A 20,401-nucleotide genomic window follows, 5' to 3' on the forward strand; every position below is an offset into this window, starting at 1 on the left:
TTAGAAATGAATGGGCAGTCTGGATGTGGAGTCTGGAGGGTATGAGAGAGAACAGAACGCAAGGTCAAAGGAAAGTTTCCTTTACCTACGGAAGACCTGAGTGCATTTACTCAGAGAGGATGGTTACCAGCCAGCACTAGTTTCTTCCTTTTGTTGGAACATTTGCCATACGACTGGCATTGGGGTCATGGTTCTCTTGATAATAAACGGAAGTATACATACAGCTCTGAGCTGCAACCGTTCTAGGGGGTGGTAGAAACCATAAAAACCTGCACCTGTCACTTGTTTCAAGGCTCAGCAGCCAAGTGCAAAGAACAAATGGGAGAAACTAAGAGCAGACCACAGTCATTCATTCATTACAAAGAGAAAAAACACTAACAAGTGCAGTCACCAGTGGGCCCACAGGAACGGTCTACAATAAGAAGTCATTGTCACCATGGTTTCCTAAATGTCAAGGGACAGAAGTGCAGAAAGTTGTACAAAGACATAAAGAATAAGTGGATTACAATCACTCAATCTATTAGGGACACTCATTTTTTGAAGAGCAAGAAGTAAGAAAGCGTCCAAAAGTTGTTTAGTGAGATAAAGCTTTGTTGACAGTAAGAAAAACCTCTGTTACCTACCGGCTTGTCTGTGTTAGAAGCAGGCCCCCACCGTGGCTGGCCCACCATTGGTGCCTGTGACCGGAGTCTGGGTCGAGCTGTGACATCTGCCACTGCCTTTGTGTGTGGCCTCCTCTTGATGTGCCTTGAAGTTTCTTCCAGTTCCAAAATTGATCAGGAAAGCACATGGCCTCCAAGGGAGACCCACTCTGACCCTAATGACAACAGCTTTTATTTGTTAAAGCAATAAAAATTAGCATTCTGATATTTTCACATCAGTAAATATCCTCTGCCCATGCTCAAACAAAAAACCCGGAATAGAATATTTTCCTAGATCTGTGTAAAAATACCTCACATGAAGCAGGCAACGCCTAAATATTTGTTTTGACATATTCAGGTACATGATGTTGGAGGTAAAAGTATGTACAAGTGGAGGGTGGAGGAGTTATTCTGTCCATAATCCTGATAGAAAATTGCTAGGTGATTTATTAAAGCTGGTTATAAAATTTCATATAAAATATGAAAATTTTATATTCTCTATGACAATATATGTTGGTGGAAAACACAAGGGAATAGGAAACTAGATAGATAGACAGACAGACATAGAGATGTGAGACAGTCTACAGTTCCCTTTAATATTGCAGCATAGCTTTGATAATTGAAAAATACATGGTTTAAAGAAAAGCAATTTGGGGATAAATCTTGGGTAGCTTCCACTGGTCTAAATGAATGAAACTTCCATTTGACTTACATAGTTGAAACTTTGAATCAAGCCTTGTTTTTTTTTTTTTTAAGATTGGCACCTGAGCTAATATATGTTGCCAATCTTTTTTTTTTTCCTGCTTTATCTCCCCAACCCCCCACCCCGGACATAGTTGTATATCTTAGTTGTGGGTCCTTCTAGTTGTGGCATGTGGGACGCCGCCTCAATGTGACCTGATGAGCAGTGCCATGTCTGAGCCCAGGATCTGAACCCTGGGCCGCCACAGCAGAGCGCGCTAACTTAACCACTCGGCCACAGGGCCGGTCCCTCAAGCCTTGTTTTTTGACTATCATAATGTCTTTGGACCAAAGTTGAGCACTCTCTCTGGTTCTTTAAACAATTAAGGGGAAATTTTGAGTAATAACATTATATGAATAACTCCTAAACATAACCGAAAACCCATAGGCTTATAAAGTGAATAAAGGAACAAGTAATAATAATTGTGCTTCACCTCTCACCGTTGCCTCATGGTGACACGCCTCATGTCACCTAAGGCTGGGGAGGGCATTGTGAAAATAGAGCATGCTTAGAATAGCTTCAGAACACTTTATGATATCCAGCGAGGGAAACATGGAAATCAAGCCAAATAATGCTAGGAACAGTACCTCTGAACTGGAATGTGAATACTTGTTAGCTGTTCTTGGCAAGCCTTCATGGCCATGACTTTATGGTACCCACTGGAGAGGAATGTAAAATGTCCAAAAATGCTCCCATAGTAATCTACGCCCAGAATGCAGCTATTTTTAAAGAAAGGAACACATCCAGCTCAGCTCTGTATTCCATGAGACACACAGATTCCCAGGTTGGAAGGATAAAAGGGTGAATTCAGCACCTAAAGCCAGATGGAATTGTGCCTTCCCTGAGCTCAGAACAAAACCATCAATAAATAAAAGAGTACAGCAAGCTAAATGACATTGACCTTGAACACAAAAGAAGTCCTAAAGCACACATCAGCTTTATCTAAAATGGAAAGCTGCAGAACAACTGTCTCTGAAGACATTTATCTTAACTTGGCAAGAGCACAGCATCACAGGAAAGGATGCTCGGTGTCAGAAGTCACATAAAGTTATGGAATATCTCAGAGGCAAGTAAGCAGAGAGAGTGGAGGACCAGGGGGGATTTGTTGTCTGACAGTCTGTTCAGTGATTCTCTGATGGAGTTCAAGGTCCCCTGAAGTCAAAGCCTGAGGGTGATGTTCTGTCATTGAGGGCATCCTGGTGCTCAGTGGGCAGGCGGTCTGCATTCCTTTCTGACAATCAGCTGGGAGAGGCAGACAATCTGTTCAGGCTAAAGGCTGGAATGGTTGATACTTCTTTGATTCGCTTTGCCAAAGCGACTGCGGAGAATGGCAGCACATTGTGATTAGAAATAGTGCTTGGAAAAATTCTAATTTTAAAAAATTGAAGAGCAGAAATCAGAAGGGGAAAAGTCTGTTGCGACTTCTACATCCAGACTGTAAGGATATCTTGGGATGTTTTTCCCAAGTGAGTTAACAAGGACTGAGTTAGAATGCGCAGAGTTGTTGATAATCTACGTTAGTGGAACTATATCGGTATCTATATCTATTTAGAAAAGACTTTTTAAAGTCTTTTCTTCTTCCATTGTCTGGTATGTTTAACTCAATGCTTGGCACAGAGTGGACACTTAGTATTTGATAAGTAAGTGAAAGAATGAGTTCTTAGGTTCTATCTCCTCTAAAACGATCTTTGTAAGAGTTTAAAGGTCTTATTTTCATCTCCCTTCTTTTCTTTCTTCTTCCCAAATCCCCTAGGAAAGGTGCCAATAAAAAAATACATACATAATGAAGATTAAAAGTTTCAAGATGGAAAAACAAGAGAAGCAAAGTAAAAATATAATTCCACAATAAATAATTTGATTTTTAAACTTCAGTGGTGTCACCATTCCATTAAGATGGGGGAAATTGGGTCTACTGCAGAGGAAAAAAAATTGTGTTCTAAAAGACGTTTGTCTCCCCTACAAATAAAATATATGCATAGAATAAAATAACTTAAGATCTCACATGATTACAAATTTGGTTATTCTATTAATCTAGTGGAATAGTGTGTGTGTTTTCTTGGTGCTTTGCTGGCAGCTGTTTCAAATCTGTACTGGTTTCTTCACCCCTGGTATCTACTGTCTGAATATAAACTGTCATTTGCATAAATTTAGATTATTTGGGGCAGCTCTCAATGCAGTTTATAGTTGGAAACTGGAGCCTTTTTTCAGTTTGCTTTTTTTTCCCAAGAGCAAATAATATTGAATTTTCCGAGAAGGATTGCGTTCAGCAACCACTTCAGGTCATTGTTAACCATTACCTATACGGCACTTTTGATATCGTGTGGTGTCTAGTGGTTTTACTTTCCAACTATTTCCAACTTTTCTCCCCTTCCTCATAGCATCTGGCCTTACTTTGGGAAGCTATCTTTCCCACTCTGTGAGCCATCAGGGAAAGAGGATAAATCTTGATCCTGCCCCACTTTTCCTCCATACTTGCTTTTCCAATCTTTTCCTCTTAAAACCTGGTACAATCAAGAAGAATGCAGATAACTAAAACTTGCTTCAAGCAATTCCCTCTCTCAACATGTTGCATTTTGAGTAGAGGGACTTAAGGGCAGAATAAATGGCGTTCTTTCTCTTTTGGGGTGGGGCATTTTTTATGAGGTCACTCCTCTACCCATCTCCTGTAGACTCAAAGTCACCTCTTTTGTTTATTCCACATTCTTTCTTTCTGCTGTGCTTCAGCTACAGACAGATGAGACAGTCAGACCTGTCAGCTCAAAGCACATTATCACCGTTGGCTCAGGCACAATTTCTCTCTTGTCCATTTATTCATTCATTTCTTTATCTCTTCATTTTTACCACATAACTTTCTCCTTTCCCCTTCATCCCATTAGCAAGGATTCTAATATGTATAAAATATATACATAAAATATACCTTTATGATTAGATGAATACCTTTAAAATCTATTGTTGGTTTGTGTGCATGTGTTTTTAATTTACATAAATGGAACCATTATACACATATACAAAAGTATAGATTTATGAATTGGACATTGTTTTTACTCAGAACTATTTTTATCTACCCAAGCAGCTATGTGAACATTTCAGATGGTGCCTCTCTTACCCATAATGAGCATCTACCACACTTTATCCATTCGCTTTCTTAGAGAGAAACACCCAAGGTGCCTTCACCCTCCTGCTTCCTTAATAATATTGAAATTAATATTCTTACATACCTAGACTCTTTAGAATACATACTGGGTCATAGGGTGTGCGTATATTTTATTTAGCAAAGCAGTAACATGACAAAATTGAGAGCTTACTCTGTGCTAGATCGTTCCAGATCCTGGGAACAGCAATGAGCAGAACAAAGTCTCTGTCCTCAAGAGGCATATGTTCTTAAAGATAAGACAGACAGTAAACAAAGATATCATAGGACACGCAGCTGGAGGTGAGGAGCTGAAATAGCATATACAACAAGTATATACAAAGCCTAGCATTCATACTACTGCAAGTCTGGACTAAAAACATAAATTTGAGATCCAGCCATGAAACTGTATGAAGTCCCCTAGAAAGCACATTAGATGAAGACGTGGTCTGGGGGTGCAGCTCTGAGGACTTTAACATTTCAAGATTAAAAATATTAGAAGAAGCCAACAAAGGAAACCAAAAGTGAACTGCAGGTAAGAAAGGAGGAGAATCAATAAGAAGCGGTGTCTCAAAAACCAGTATTTCAAAAAAACCCCAAAAATGGCAACCGTGACATGAGGCTGATTGGTCAAATGAGATAAGGACTGAGATTAATTTTGAATTTAAAAATGTGGAGGTCATTGGTGATGTTGAAAATATCTCTTTGGATATAGCTGTACTCAAACAGTAGAGTAGGATAATGAGAAAATAAAGAAGAGGACATGGTGACTGCCTTCTTTTTGACCCCATTTTGAGGATACCCGCTATAAAGTGGAGAAGAGAAATGGGGCCATGGCTGAAGGAGGATAAGTGGTAGACAGAGAATTTTAATAAGATGGAAGATATTACAGCATGCTTTTAGGCTGCAGTGAATGTCAAGTCAAACCAGTGGAAGATTAAAAATTATGATGCAGGAAAGAGAGAATTCCTGAACTATTATCCTTAAGTAGGTGAGAGGGGATGAGATTTAGAATACAAGTGAAAAGGATGCTCATGACATGAAGATGGACAATCTATCCATAGTAACAGGATGGAACAAAAAATTTATGGGCACTGACGTAAGGGGGGCCATAAGGGAGTCGGGTAGAGAAGGTGATGGAAGAATGTGGAATGTCTTTTTTTCTATTTTCTTCACCAGTTGGCCTCCATCCAACTATCCAGCCTCTTCTACCTCCACTCTGTCTTCGTTCTCAACAAGGTCTTTATGTTTCAGAATATAAACTGCCCACACAGTATATTTTTCATGCTTCTATGCCTTCCGTTTTTCTACTTATATTGCCCTCCCCAATCTGTCAGCTAACAAATGTGCGCTTATGTTTCAGTATAAGTCTTAGCTTACATTTCCTAGACTCATCCAGCAGCCTGTTGCTCAGAAAAAAAAGAAAATCTTGATATAGCATATGACTCTCCGCCAGGCTGTGCCTACAAAAGTACCTGTGATGTTGAACTCAGTCGTTTGCTGATTCCAAATACATATCCAATACCTACCATGGGGCAGGCACTGTCCTATGTGATGCAGTACAGCCATGCATCAGCGACCCTGCTTTTAAGGAGCTTATACTCTACTAGCCTTCATAGAAACCAAGTCTTGAACGAAGCACTATCCTACTCTGGTGATGCATCAACTTTAGAATTGACATTTGCTCATAGTCAGTTTCATTTTACCCCCTATGGCCAAGATATAACAGTAAAAATCAGGTGTTCCCATCATTCTTTCTTTTTTTGCTAGATAACCTAACCACAAAACAATAAGTTTTGTAATTGTATACCTCAAGGAATTATGACTTTCAGAAATGTGGGTTTGCGGCCTGAAATCTAAATTTAAAAAGCACTGTATTTTGAGTTTTCTCTACCTTAGGTTGCTGTGCATTTCTAAACGCACCATTTAATTGGACAATGGAAATTACGGGAGAGCACATATTTCTTAGGGCTAGCTGAAAATGGACAAGTCTGGGCGTTGGCTGCCCCATGCTGTTTGTTGTCTCCTGGGATTTGGACTTATGGATCAGCCTGTTCATTTTAATTAGATTCACGATCCTTTCTTACACTGACTTGTTACTCACTGGTATCCATTAATATGTGTAAGATAATTGTCAAATCTGAAATAAAACTGGCATATGGTATTTCCTCTCCCCTAAAAACAGGCAATTTACTTTTTGCTATCAACAGCATTATTTAAAACAGACATGACTCCACCACAACAGTGATCTGTAATAACCAAGAAGGAAAATCTTACACTACCGTGTTCTAAATTACTGGAATCACGAACTCTGTATCTCATTTTTGGAAGCCGATCTGAGATGCAAGTTTGTTTTCCATTACCTGACATGGGTTTAAGAAATTAATGGAACCACCTCCAGTATTGTTTACGTAATTTAAAATATTGGCTACATTTTGGCTCCAATTTATTCCCTGAGCCCAGGGAAAATTCGAGCGAAAACTTTGGAACTGTCTATTATTTGAGAAATGGTGAGAATTTAAATGAGCATTGAGGATTGGTAAAATACGAAACAAGTTTTAGACTTATAATAGTACTTTTTCATGGTCAAAATGACATTTAGAAATCTCTGTCCTAAAAAAGTCTCTTGCTCTCCTTGCTTTCAGGTCTTCATTGCAAGGTAATTTAATATATTGGGTTACCGACTCTTTTTTTCTCATATCATAGCATTAGGTTTTGTTCCTTCTAGGAATAATAAGAGAGAAGAGTCATCTACCCAGACCTCTGTCATCTTCCCTCCACCCAATATTATTTTAAGAAAGGGGAGAAGCCACACCAATATGTTTCAGCTAAGAGAACGGGGGCCAGGACTCCACCGGATGCATAGTTCCCCATCCACATGAAACTTGCTGGTAAAAGGGAGAATTGTCATTGCTCTTCTCCCATCAGTCTTGCTCAGCTGCAGATCCCCACAGGTGTGCAGTCTTCATGTACATGGTCAGAGCATGGAGTAACCACTGCATGGGGAAGAAACCGAATGACAGTCTGCTTCCCCACCCCAAATTTCCACCCTGTCCCCTAAGACACACATAATTATGCATCATCTGGTGTGACACTGAGGTCCCCTTTACATCGCTTCCTTACATCAATTTATTTAGAAAGGAGAAACAAATCCTCAATACTCTGTATTACTAAGAAGGATGGGTAACAATTGGCTAAATAAAAAGTTTTGCATGTCACTGCATAGTGATCAGCAATTAGTTTAAATTCCCTGAAGGGGCAGCATTTTGAAGCTTCAAAACTAAAGGACAACTATCTTATCAAAGTGATAAACCAGCTCAACAGTTTGGTTGAGCTGTTTATATAACCGAGATGATTTTCAAAGGCCTGTCCAACAGCACCTTTATCAAAACAATGCAGGATGTTTTAAGTCAATTTGGAGTTGACTTGAGAAGTGTAACTCATTTCTAAAAACGAAAGAAAAAAAGTGTTTGCATGAGGTGGTTTCCTAGAGCAGGTGAGCTATAGGAATAAACAACATCATCTTCTTCCAGAGCTTTCGATTTGAATAACTTCTGGATCCCATGTTATTAGTGCATCTTATTACATATATTTTATTAAACATTTTGAAATCATTTCCCCAAGTTGTGGATTCCCAAGTCACTGATTTCGTAGAGTTGTTGGTCTACTTCAAAATATTTTATTGAAATATAAAATACATACAGAAAAATGCACGTCATTTTTATTATTTTGTATTAGTGGATGACTTGTCCCAAGTGGAACCTGCCCACGTAACTGAGCCCCCAGACTGAGAGGCAGACCATTCTCAACAGCCCAGAGCACTCTCACCTGCTTCCTCCTGAGATCCTGATGTCTAACGGCAGAGATTAGTTCTGCCTAGTTTTGTACCATAGAGACGTTTTTCATATGTGAATACAATAAAGTATCATCATTTACTATGTTGTAACTGAATCCAGTTTTGTTTGAATGCAGCAAAATTCGACATAGTATTATAACTCAATTTCCTTTTAATATTTGGCACAAGTAGGAAGTAAGTAAATCAACGTATCTAATTATCCAGGAAATCCTGAAATTCTTTCGAAACGTTTGATTTGTAAAGCTATCTTGTATGATTTTTTTCACTCACTAAGACACAAGCAGCTGATCTTTATTTGTTTCCACTTCATAGGTTCATTCTTCTTTTTGAGAATCAAATACTCCCACGATTCTCTTCTGAATGGGTGACTTGTGAGCTGCTTATAAGCTGATGGTAATTATAACCAATGTCTCAGGAACTAGAGATAAACTGAAGTACGCCTGTAATTTCCAAATGGAGGTGGTAGGAGGGCTCTGTCTCTTTCTCTCTTTCCAGCTGCTTTGCTACCAGCATCAGTTTTCTCTTGTTCTGTTTCCCTGTGGGGCTCAAGCCAGGCTTCATCACTTCCTGTCTGTACAGCAGCCTACCCTAGACCTTGTAATCAGCTGCTCCAACGTGACTTCTCCTTTGCTCTTAGCCTCAAGCTCAGGAGAACTTTGGTTGGAGAACCACAGTTCCCTTCTATGCTTTTTCTCTCATTTCCCTCACTCTCTCACACCGCTTCACATGAGCATTAATAATCACATTTTCTCATTCAGTGACGTCAGATATGGAGAGAGAACTTCTTTGCTTTGGTTTAATCAGAAACAAGAACGAGAAGACTTGTGGATGCTGACAGTGCCCACTTTCATTAAGCGGGTTTAACAGCAGGCTTTGAAGAGCTGAAAGCTTGTTGTTTCCTCAAAAGGTACCTATTTTTGTAATAAATATTATGTTTAATGAAAATACTACAGCTTAAGCTCACTTGATAACTGTCTCAAAATAATAATTAATTAATTAATTAATGATTAAAATTCATTATAAAATATTTTAAAATATGTGCACTTTGCACAGCCCCAGGTTATCTTTCCTGTTGTGTTCTACACTGTGATAAGAAGGAGAGAGGACACATTCAAACAGACTACCATTGGTATTGCACCCACCTAAATCCAGGATACTGGCTGCAAGTGAGATCTGATGAGACACTATAATTAAGTCATTGTATGACTCCAGTACTGTTAGAAAGATAAGTCAACATCCCCCACTGACTTTGGCAGTGTGGGTCAAACAGAGGAGTTTACAAACCGATCAATTATTATGGATATCAACACACTATCATCAATAATAAAGAAATAGCATTATAACTCTATTCTTCTCAAGGGGTGCTACTTAATTAGCAGGAAATCTTTGTAGGGTCACATGCAACCATTTTACTTAAAGCTAAAATGTGGTCTATGAAATGGCATTTAAGAATTCCAAACTGAATCCGGTTTAGGATTCACATTGAAGTCCACTGGGGATGAAAACATGCATTTTCTTCCTTCAGTTCACTAAATTAGAGAAGTTTGTATTCTGGGCAATTTCAGAATTGGAGAAACCTAACACTAACATTTCTGGATGCTGTCATCAACAATTCACAAGAAAAATAAAACCAGGAACTCCATTGATTGAACAATAGCTATGTACATTCCTACAAAACCTATCCGAATAGTCTTCCACGACTGGAAGATGTCCTATATAAATAAAAGTTTTCTGGGGAAAAAATTAAATAAATTTCCATTGCAATAGCTGGCAGAACAGTGTGTCATGTGGTGGTTTTAAATTAAATTCAAAGTTATTCCTAGCTGTCCTAGGGTCTTCATTGTTTAAAATTAGTAACCACTTCAATAGAAATCAAACCTGTGCTAGGATGTTCACTCTAATTCCCATTCTTTAGCTGTTGGTCAAATATTTTCCAATTTTAATGTTTAGATTGACGAAGACAGATCTAAGCGTCTGTTTTATAGAGATATTTCTTCATTTTCCTGGTCTAGCATCCAGGGCGTCAGCTCTCAGTCAATGACAGTTCTACTTCACCGCACAGTGCTGTGAACCACACTGAACTTTCAGAAATTCTCACTGACTTAACTATGACAAGGATATATGCTATACTGAGGACATGCAACCCTCCACTGGTCAGGAGAAATATAGTAGAGTCAATCTAGTTTATTATCTATTTAGCAGAAAGAGTTCAGCAACCCATCCTAAGGCGCCAGACTAGGACAAATTAACCTACTTACACACTTATCCAGTTTCCAAGGTGTCTACAACGTGTTAGGCTCTGTGTTAGTTACTGGAATGAATTAGATGGGATGATTGTCCACTTCTGTACCCGGTGTACACATTATCAAAATGATTTTTCTTCAAGAAACTTTTTGCTAACTATAATGAACATTTTCATTTCCTGATCTGTTCAATACAGACTTACTGAAACAAAGACACAAGAAAGAGTAAATGGAAAGTAGGCATCCCAGTCAGTCGGTGTTTATTATACATCTACTATAGGGAAATCTCAGAAAAAGTACCTTTAGTAGGAAACAAAGCTGTGAAGGACCAGAAGGGAAAACAGGAATGAATTAGAAAGGAAATGTTGTCAAAAGATAACAGAGGCTTCAAGATGAAGAGTCAAAGAGAAACATTCACATCTGAAACTCATGGAATTAAAAACGGAATGCATTTGCTGGGCTAGATATTATTATCATGGAAGAGAATGAGAAAACAAACCTCCTAAGTCAGGGAAGGCTAAGTGTACAGAAAACAATTAAGAACTATTTGCGTTGAGGGAAAGTGGAAGAAAAAGGAATAATTGAATCTTGGGGAACAGAATTCAATGTTAAGGGTGTGAAACAACAACTATGGTCTTGTTGGAGATGTGCTGTCACATTTGAAGAACACACCAACCCATGAAAAATAAACACACGACAGCAGCAGAAAATCACCATTTCCAGAGCACACGGTGTCTCAGCTGTGCATTTTGTTGAGCATATTTTCCCTTTTAAAATATGAAAACACATGAAACCACTTGAGGAGCGGTGAATAAGCAATGATTTCACACTCAAATTTCTGTCAAACATCTTATACACCAGAGGAACTTGCTCACCAAAACCCTGCTCATTCACAAGCCTTTTGAAAATACAGAACGGTACCAAAACACGGTTGGCCCACTGCTAATTCCTTTTTCACAGTTTGTCTGAATTGAGTTTTGAGGCAAGACTGAATTTATGATTCACACAAGAAAATCTACATTTCAAGGTGCAGCACCTCCTTTTCAAAGTGTCCCGATGCAACAAGCAGGACGTTGAGGAGAGATTACACAACTGGCTCTCAGCCAAATATTATAGGACTTCCACCACCCGAGGCAGTAATATTCTTGAAATGCACATCCTGGAACAACTAATCACCATTCTACATTTTGTGGTTGTAAAACTGAAAAAATAAATAAATAATCTAGGCAAAGTTCGCATGTATGTGCTTACTCGGATTAACGGAACAGTGCTGACCTCACTGGCCACCAATCAGGAAGTACCAAATATTTCCAGCATCTTGCGGCAACCACATAATTTACATAAAATAGCATAAATATCACAAACTGCCGTTGAATGAGGAAACATGTTGACACATGTCACAAAATCCTTAAACCACAACGAATAGCTTAAAAAATGATTTTTATTGCCTTGCTTAATAAAACTCTGAGTCTCATTCATTTGATATTTAGAGACACAAAATTCAAATGCAATACCAGTCCTAAACATAAGTTGTTTCTGTGGTAAGAGCAGATGTAAAAGTTACAAAATGCCAAGGGTTTTCTTCTGTTCTTTAAAGCTAATGAGTGTCCTCTCGAAATGTGTTAGGTCTGCAAAGATTTAAAACAGAAACTTTTTTTTTTGCTGAGGAAGATTCCTCCTCAGCTAACATCCACTGCCAATCTTCCTCTTTTTGTATGTCAGCCTCCACCATAGCACAGCCACTGACAGACTAAAGCTGTAGACCTGCGCCTGGGAACCCAATCCAGGCTGCTGAAGTGGAGCGCGCTGGACTTAACCACTAGGCAACCGGGGCTGGCCTTAAAGAACAAGTATCCATATACATGTTTCCAGTCAAGTTGGTAGTAAATAATGAGATGGGCCAAACATAGAATTTCATTTTACATTTATATTCAGCCTTAGGTCTGATTGGAAGTCATAAAATGTAACCTTTCTCTTACGAACACAAGTATGAGCATATATACATCTCTATATATACATATATATGCATATATACACATATATTCCCATACACAAACATTCTTGAATGAAAGAATTGTTTAAAGAATGGGAAGACCTAGTTTTCATGAGTAGTTAAAAATCTTTGAGCTAGGAAAGCCTTCAGAAGAATAGTAAAAATATGCTGGATTGTGTAATATAATAATTTACATAAATACTCAAAAATTCTGACAGACAAATCAGTGGAAAGATTTCACTTCATCAAAAAGAGCTAAAGCCAATGCTGCCATGAGGTACATTAAAGTGACACTTTAATTTATTTCTGGGACACCCAGTCTCCTGGAATCACAAAATAATAAGAACATTTTTTTAAAACATTTTATTTTTCCTTCTTCTCCTCAAAGCCCCCAGTACATAGTAGTATATTCCAGTTGTGGGTCCTTCTAGTTGTGGTATGTGGGAAGCCACCTCAGCATGGCTTGACGAGCAGTGCCACATCCACGCCGACAATCCAAACCAGAGAAACCCTGGGCCACCGAAGTGGAGTGCACAAGCTTAACCACTTGGCCACGGGGCTGGCCCCAAAACAAACATTTTTATAATACTCTGCATCAGCTGTTTTTCTAACTGCTTCACAATTATTAACATATTTAATCTTTACAACAAACTTGTGAAGTAGGTACAGTTATTATCACCTCCATTTCACAGGCAAGAAAACTGGCACAAAAAAGGCAAGAAACTTTCCAAAGGTCAATGAACTAGTAAATGTCGGATCTGAGTTTTGAACTAAGGAAGTCTGGAAACAGAGTATGTGATCTAAACTACCACACCACAATGCCTTCTACAGAAAGCTTCTCTCTACAATTTAGGGAAGGAAAATCACCCAAAAGTTTCTAGAGTACATTTCTTAGCATTTTTATCTAACATGAATAAAAGATATCTACTAAGAGATCTATTTTTTTCATCTATTGATATTTCCCTCCTGGATCCCGAAAATGACTCCAAGTTTATAAGCAGGTATGTCTGGGAAAATGTTGCTGTCGTTAAGAAAGACTTAGAAAGTTGAGATTGCCTACTGGGAGAAATAATGTGTTAAGTTCTGTATTTGCTGGATTTACACATTCATTCTTTGATTCACAGTTCTACAAGTATTTACTGAGCATCTACTATGGAGATTTGGCCATCAGCAAAGACTCTCAACGTGGAGCTTGCATACTAACGGGGGTTGTTATAAATAGATCTGAGATCATAAGAAATTATTCATTGGTGATATATAGGAGACAATTGGAAACTCAAATAAATGGACAAGCCTAAAGTCATAGATTTGGGATCACTAATAAAGGAGTAATAATCAAAACTTTGAGAATTGATGATAGCTCCTAAAATTGTGAAAAGGAATTTCAGATCTAGAACTGCTTTTAGGAAACTGTCAAAATTAGAACATGAGAGGAAAATAAGGAGCCAAGAAGAGTGTGACCAGAGATTTAAGAAAACAACAAAGAGAGAGTCATTTCAGGAAATCCATTGGAAGTAAAGTTTAATCAATAATGTCAAATATGGCAGAATGCCAACAGAGAAAAGGATTTGGCAAAAATTAGATCACTGGTCTAATATTTCCATAGAAAGGTTTCAGTCAAATAGTCAAGTGGAAGCCAAATTTCAGGGTAAAAAGAAATAAATACAGTTAAGACGAGACATCCAGTAACCAAAAAATAAAGAGAGGGAGAGAAAGAGAAAGAAAAGGAAGGATGGAAGGAAGGAAAGAAAGAAAGAAGGAAGGAGAGAAGGAAGAAAAGAAGGGGCTACAGAGAAAATAAATGCCAAAATAAGTTGTGTTGTCATCGTTTTTAAAGGCATGAGTAAACTATTAATGCCTGAAAGTAAATAGACGATGGCTTTGCCCTGTGTCAACTTGGATAGGTTGAACTACATTTCCCAGAATTCCCTTGTCTGTATGTTTCCGCTTAGGGTGGGCCATAAGAAAGAGTCTTACAAAAGATTTGGAGGCTGAGGTAAAGCAGCAGCCGTTTTGTAACTTACACATTTTGTTAATTATCTGCTGACTCACATTTTGGGGTGAGGCAGTGACCAGGCCAGCAACTGGGCCACCCTCTCCTGAATCCTCCTTCAGCTTCTTTGACGCCTAGACCAAGCGTGTGTGTTCAACTCATGATGAAGGGCCTGACTGACTTCTTCAGGACATACACCCACCCAGATCACATGGGTTTTGGTCTATCCCCATGGACTCCAGCTCATGCTGGGGATCCCAACTTGCCTTTCGTCTTCTCTACTTTACATCCATCTTCCCTTCCTGATTGCCTGCCCTGTGAACTTCAAACTCCAGCACCAGACTCAAAGATAACGGCCTGACAGAGACTGCTTATGTAACACCCACAGCAGTTTAAGTTCAAATCTCTGTAACTATCACTATAAAACTATATACATAGGCTTAAAGATATAGAGATAAATACAAAGATTGATAATAGATAGATAGATAGATAGACAGACAGACAGACAGATAGATAGATAGATAGACAGATAGACAGACAGATAGATAGATAGATAGATAGATAGATAGACAGATAGACAGATAGACAGATAGATAGACAGATAGATAGATAGATAGATAGATAGACAGATAGACAGACAGATGGATGACAGACAGATCGATCCTAGTAATTCTCCTTCTCTGGTTGAACCCTGACTGATACAGAATTTGGACCAAAAGTAGTTCCAGAGGAATAGAACCATAAGAATGCATTCTCTGACTTGTTTCTGGGTTTTCTGAAATTGGCTCTGTAATCTGATTACATGTTAGGACTAGAATGACTCTGTTTCTAGTTGTAAAGGGGAAACTGGTAGTGCGCGACATGCAGTGGCCAAGAGTTAGTCAAATTATCACTTACCTGTAATCAAATGCCTATAGATAGTGAGGCTATGGATTTGCTGCCTTAGAACACATTAGTGAAAATACGGAATATAATGGGGGTGGTTAGTTGCTTCTAACTGTGCAAAAGAACTTGAGGGGAAAAAATGATGAGCCCAGGGCTCTAAATTGCCAGCTCAAGGTCTGCATGAGGGATGTGAAATCTTCTATGAATTCTGTCAGAGAAATCCTCATCTCATGTAGTTTCTGAGCTGAGATTTCTGAAAAGCAAATTCAAAATCTAGTCCTGTGGATGACTGAATTGCAATGAATTGAATTCCCAACCTTGAAGGGTCTCTTTCATTAAAGTTAGAGAATTGACTGGAAAGAAATGGAAGGCTGAAAACTGACATGGGGACATATGGGCATATTCCAGTGAAGCTGAAGGCCTCAAACCCCTAACTTCTGCCAAGTCTTCTTTGCCTTTCTACCCTTGCCTAAAAAGGTTAGACTCTCCTTGCCTGAACAATTTGTTGTGGCCTCCCTTGAGGTATTGCCCTGCAGATACTACTGATCCTCCTCAGGGCCTATCCCCCACCACCTCTCCTTGCTCCTTGCTTCTAGACCTATAACCAGAGTCAAGGCCCAGCAAGACCAAAAGTATGATTGACAAAATGTTACCCACGGAGCTGAAATGCACCCCAAAAGAACTGCATGATTTTTCCAACTTATATCCACAGAAACCCAAGTAATATGGAGGGGATGGATATTAAGGGTATGAGATTAAGGCGGAAGACATATAAAGGTGAGGAGTCAGGGTGAATTATTGTTATGGGCTCATTAAGTAGAGATCCCAGATTTGATGTTTCAGCTTAAGGGGCCAAGAATGGCTCTGTGGTTTGCTCAGTTGATTGACTGAAGTATAAACCCAACAGTGGTCTACTCTAAATGAAGTTGAAATGCCAGAACTTCCTATAAACTGCGGAGCAGAGGTCAGCAAACCTTCTCCTTAAAGGGCCAGACAGTAAATATTTTTGAGTTTGCATGCCATATTGTCTCTGTCACAACTATTCAAAACTGCCATTGTGGCACGAAAGCAGATAGAGAAGGTATGTAAATAAAAGAGCAAGACTGGGTTCTAATAAAATGTTATTTACAACACAGAGTGTAGGCTAGATTTGATCCACGGGCTGAAGTCTTCTGACCCAGCTATAGAGGAAGATATCCAATGGCTTAGGAATGATGGAATGTTGGCATGGATTTATCATGAAAGATACACTCGCCTACCTAATGAGGGTCCAGAGAACATGCCCTTCCCTGTGGCTCTGAGGAATAAATGAGCCCCAGCATCCTTAAAGAGCTCTGTAGTGCCGTCTCTCTGTAGGTCAGAAATTACAATGGGAACCACTACCATCAAAATGAGATCACGAAACGCAAAGATGGTAATAAGATTCCAGGTTGGCAGGTGCCAAGGGGCAGCACTTAATTTCCAAAGGCCAGATAAATCTGATTACCATAATGGATAGTGGAGCCAAAGCAGTAATCAGAATAGTCCAGCTTACAAAGATCCCTGGAGTCAGATAGTTGCTCATGGTGTACCTAGTGCTGGAATAAATGGGCAGCCTGCTAAGATCTTACTTGATCGGTATAAGCAGAAAAGCTCTTGGTCTAGTGAACTGAAGTCCAACTCAAATCACCAGAACAAAGAGTTACCGCCCCTAAATCAATTCCCAGACTTGAGCCAATTCACAGACCCAGGGTTCTTCCAATGAAGAGAAGTCTGGGCCCTTTGAAGAAAGACCCTGCTACGTTGCCAAAAATACATACTGCTGATTTTCCTCCCAGCTTTTCCCAAGGGTACTGCACTCATTTATCAGTGTTACTGTGTGTTGGGGAAGGAGAAATAACCAGACTTTTAGAGCATTACTAAACAGTGGCTCTGATCTGACACTAATTTCTAGACACCCAAAACATGACTGTGGCCTACCAGTCAGAGTAGGGACTTACAGAGATCAGGTGATCAATGAAATTTTAACTCAGGTCTGTCTTATAATGGATTCCTGAGCTTTCTGTGATTATTGCCCCAGACACAGAATGCTTAATTGGGATAGGCATACTCAGTAATTGGCAGAATCCACACATTGATTCCCTGACCCGTGGAACAAGGATTATAATCATGATAAAGGCCAAATGAAAGCCACTAGATCTGCCTCCACCTACAGGTTAGTAAGTCAGGAGCAATACCACACTCCTGGAGGGATTTCGAAGATTACTATCATCAAGGACTTGAAAGATGCTGGAGCGCGGTCATTCCTACCTCATCTACATTCAGTTCCCTATTTGGCCTGTGCAGAAAAGAGATGGATCTTGGAAAATGACAGTGGATAATCATAAGCTTAATCAGGTGTTGATCCAAATGCAGCTGCTGTTCCAGATTCGGTTTTTTCCTGGAGCAAATCAACACATGCCCTGGGCCCTGATATGCAACTATTGCTCTCTTGAATGCTTTTTGTCTCTATTCCTGTTAGTAAACGCTATCAGAAGCAGATTTTTCTCAGCTGGCAAGGTCAGCAATACAACTTAATTGTCCCTCCCCAGTTGTATGTCATAACCTAGTTACAGGGGACCTCGATCACTTTCCCTTTCATATCATGCACTGTTACATTGAGGATATTATGCTGACCGACCTTGTGAGAAAGCAGTATTAGTTACTCTAGACACATTGTTAAGACGTTTGTGTGCCAGAAGATGAGAAATATATCCCACAAAAAAGTCGAGGTCCTGACACCTCAGGGAAATTTCTAGGGATCCAATAGTCTGGAGCATGTCGAGACCCTTCCGAAATGAAGGATAAGTTGCTGCGTCTGTCCCATCTACCACTAACAAAGAAGCACAATGCTAGTTACCCTCTTTGGATTTTGGAGGCAACAAAAATTACATTTGAAAGTGCTACTCTCTATCTCAACACATACCTGTGGCCTTATGGGTGTTCCCTATGACCAATTAACTAAGGAAGAAAAAACTCAAGCTTGCTGCACAATATACAGGCAGTACCCCAAAATGGACAGCTACAACCCTACAACCCTATTCTGGGATGTCCTTGAAGGACAGTGGTGAAAGGAAATCCTCCTAGTGGGCAGAATTTTGAGCAGTGCATCTGATTGTTCATTTCATCTGGAATTAAATATGGCCAAGGTATGGATCTACACTAATTCATAGACTGTGGATGATGCTTAGGCTGGATGTTCAGGATTTGAAAGAATCACAACTGGAAATTTGGTGACAAGGAGATCGAGAAAAGAAGTATGTGTATAGACCTCTCTGAGAAGGCATAGAGTATGAAACATTTGTCTCCCATGTGAATGCTCACCAAAGGGTGACCTAAGCAGAAGAAGCTTTCAATAATAGGTGGATAGGTTGACCCGTTCTGTGAGTGTCATTCAGCCTCTTTTCCCAGCCACTCCTGTCATTGCCCAATGGCTACGAACAAAGAGGCCATGGCAGCAGGGGTAGAGGTAATGCCTGGGCTCGGCAACATGGACTTAGACTCATCAAAGCCAACCTGGTTACTCACCAAAGCCGGTGTTGAGCGTCCAATTTTGCAACAGTAGAGACCAACACAGAACTCTCAATATGGCATCATCCCCCAGGGTGATCAGCCAGCTACCTGGTGGCAAGTTGATCACATTGGATTACTTCCATCCTGGAGGAGGAAGCAGTTTTTTCTTACAGGAATAGACACTTACTTTAGATATGGATTTGCCTTCCCTGTATACAATGCTTATGCCAAAAACTACCATCTAGGGGTAAAAATAATACCTTATTCACTGCCGTGGTGCTCCACACAGCATCACTTCTGACAAATAAAATCATTTCACAGTAAATTAAGTGTGGCAAAGGGTCCGTGTTCATGGAATTCACTGCTTTTACCATGTTCCCTAGCACTCTGAAGCAGCTGGCTTGATAGAATAGAGGGATACCTTTTGAACACTTAGTCATGGCATCAGGCAGGTGACAATACCTGGCAGGGCTGGGACAGTGTCCTCCAGGTTGTGACATATATTCTAAGTCAGGATCCAATACATGGCGATATGGTTTCTCCCATAGCCAGTATTCATGGGTGTGGGAATCCAGGTGCGGAAATGAGAGTGATTTCTTTCTCTTTTACCCTAGGGATCCACCAGGAAAATTTTTGCTTGCCATTCCTGCAACTTTAGTTTCTGCTGGCTTGGAGACCTTCACCTGCAAAAGGAGGAATGCTTCCACCAAGGGACACACGATTCCCCTGAGCTGCAAGTTGAGACTGCCACCTGACCTAAATGGCTCCTCCTGCCACAGAATTTGCCAGCGAAGAAACACATTACTCTGTGAGCTGGGGTGACTGAGCCTGACAGTCAAGGTAAACTTGAGAATGACAATGAGGGTAAAGAGAAATATTTCTGGAATTCAGGGCATTCTCTAGGGTGCTTCTAGTATTCCCATGTCCTGTGATTCAAGTGAAAATGTGATGAAAATGGAAAACTACAACAATCCAATTCAGGCAGGGCAGTCGATAACCCATAGGATTCAGGAGCAAAAGTTTGGGTCACCCTTCCAAGCAAGGAATCGCAACCAGCTAAAGTGCTTCTTGAGAACAAAGGGATATGGAAGGAGTAGTGAAAGAAAGCAGTTATGACCACATGACAAGTTGCAGAAATGAGGACTGTAATAGAAATGGATTTTTCCCTCTTATTTTGATAAGAATATGTGTGTGTGCATTATATATATATGTATGTGTGTGTGTGTGTATATGTATATATGTATACATTTGTTTTCTTGCCCTCTCTCATCCTCTTATTATCTAACGTCAGCTGCATAATACTAGCTAACCCTTGGTATTTAAGTTACAAGATGTCAAAGGAGGTATGTGAATCAACTATAATAAGGATGAATATGACCCAAAGACC

The 20,401-nt window shown here is 39.7% G+C and overlaps 1 long non-coding RNA gene across 1 annotated transcript; it reads left to right on the forward strand.

Annotated features, from left to right (window-relative positions):
• Window positions 1-2,169: 2,169 nt before the first annotated feature.
• LOC124236918 (uncharacterized) lies at window positions 2,170-3,389 on the forward strand. Its single transcript, XR_006887876.1, has 2 exons — window positions 2,170-2,453; window positions 3,137-3,389. It is a non-coding gene; the product is annotated as an uncharacterized LOC124236918 (long non-coding RNA).
• Window positions 3,390-20,401: the final 17,012 nt, after the last annotated feature.

Source organism: Equus quagga, chromosome 3 (genome assembly GCF_021613505.1).
Source record: "Equus quagga isolate Etosha38 chromosome 3, UCLA_HA_Equagga_1.0, whole genome shotgun sequence".
In the NCBI taxonomy this organism is placed as follows: Eukaryota; Metazoa; Chordata; class Mammalia; order Perissodactyla; family Equidae; genus Equus; species Equus quagga.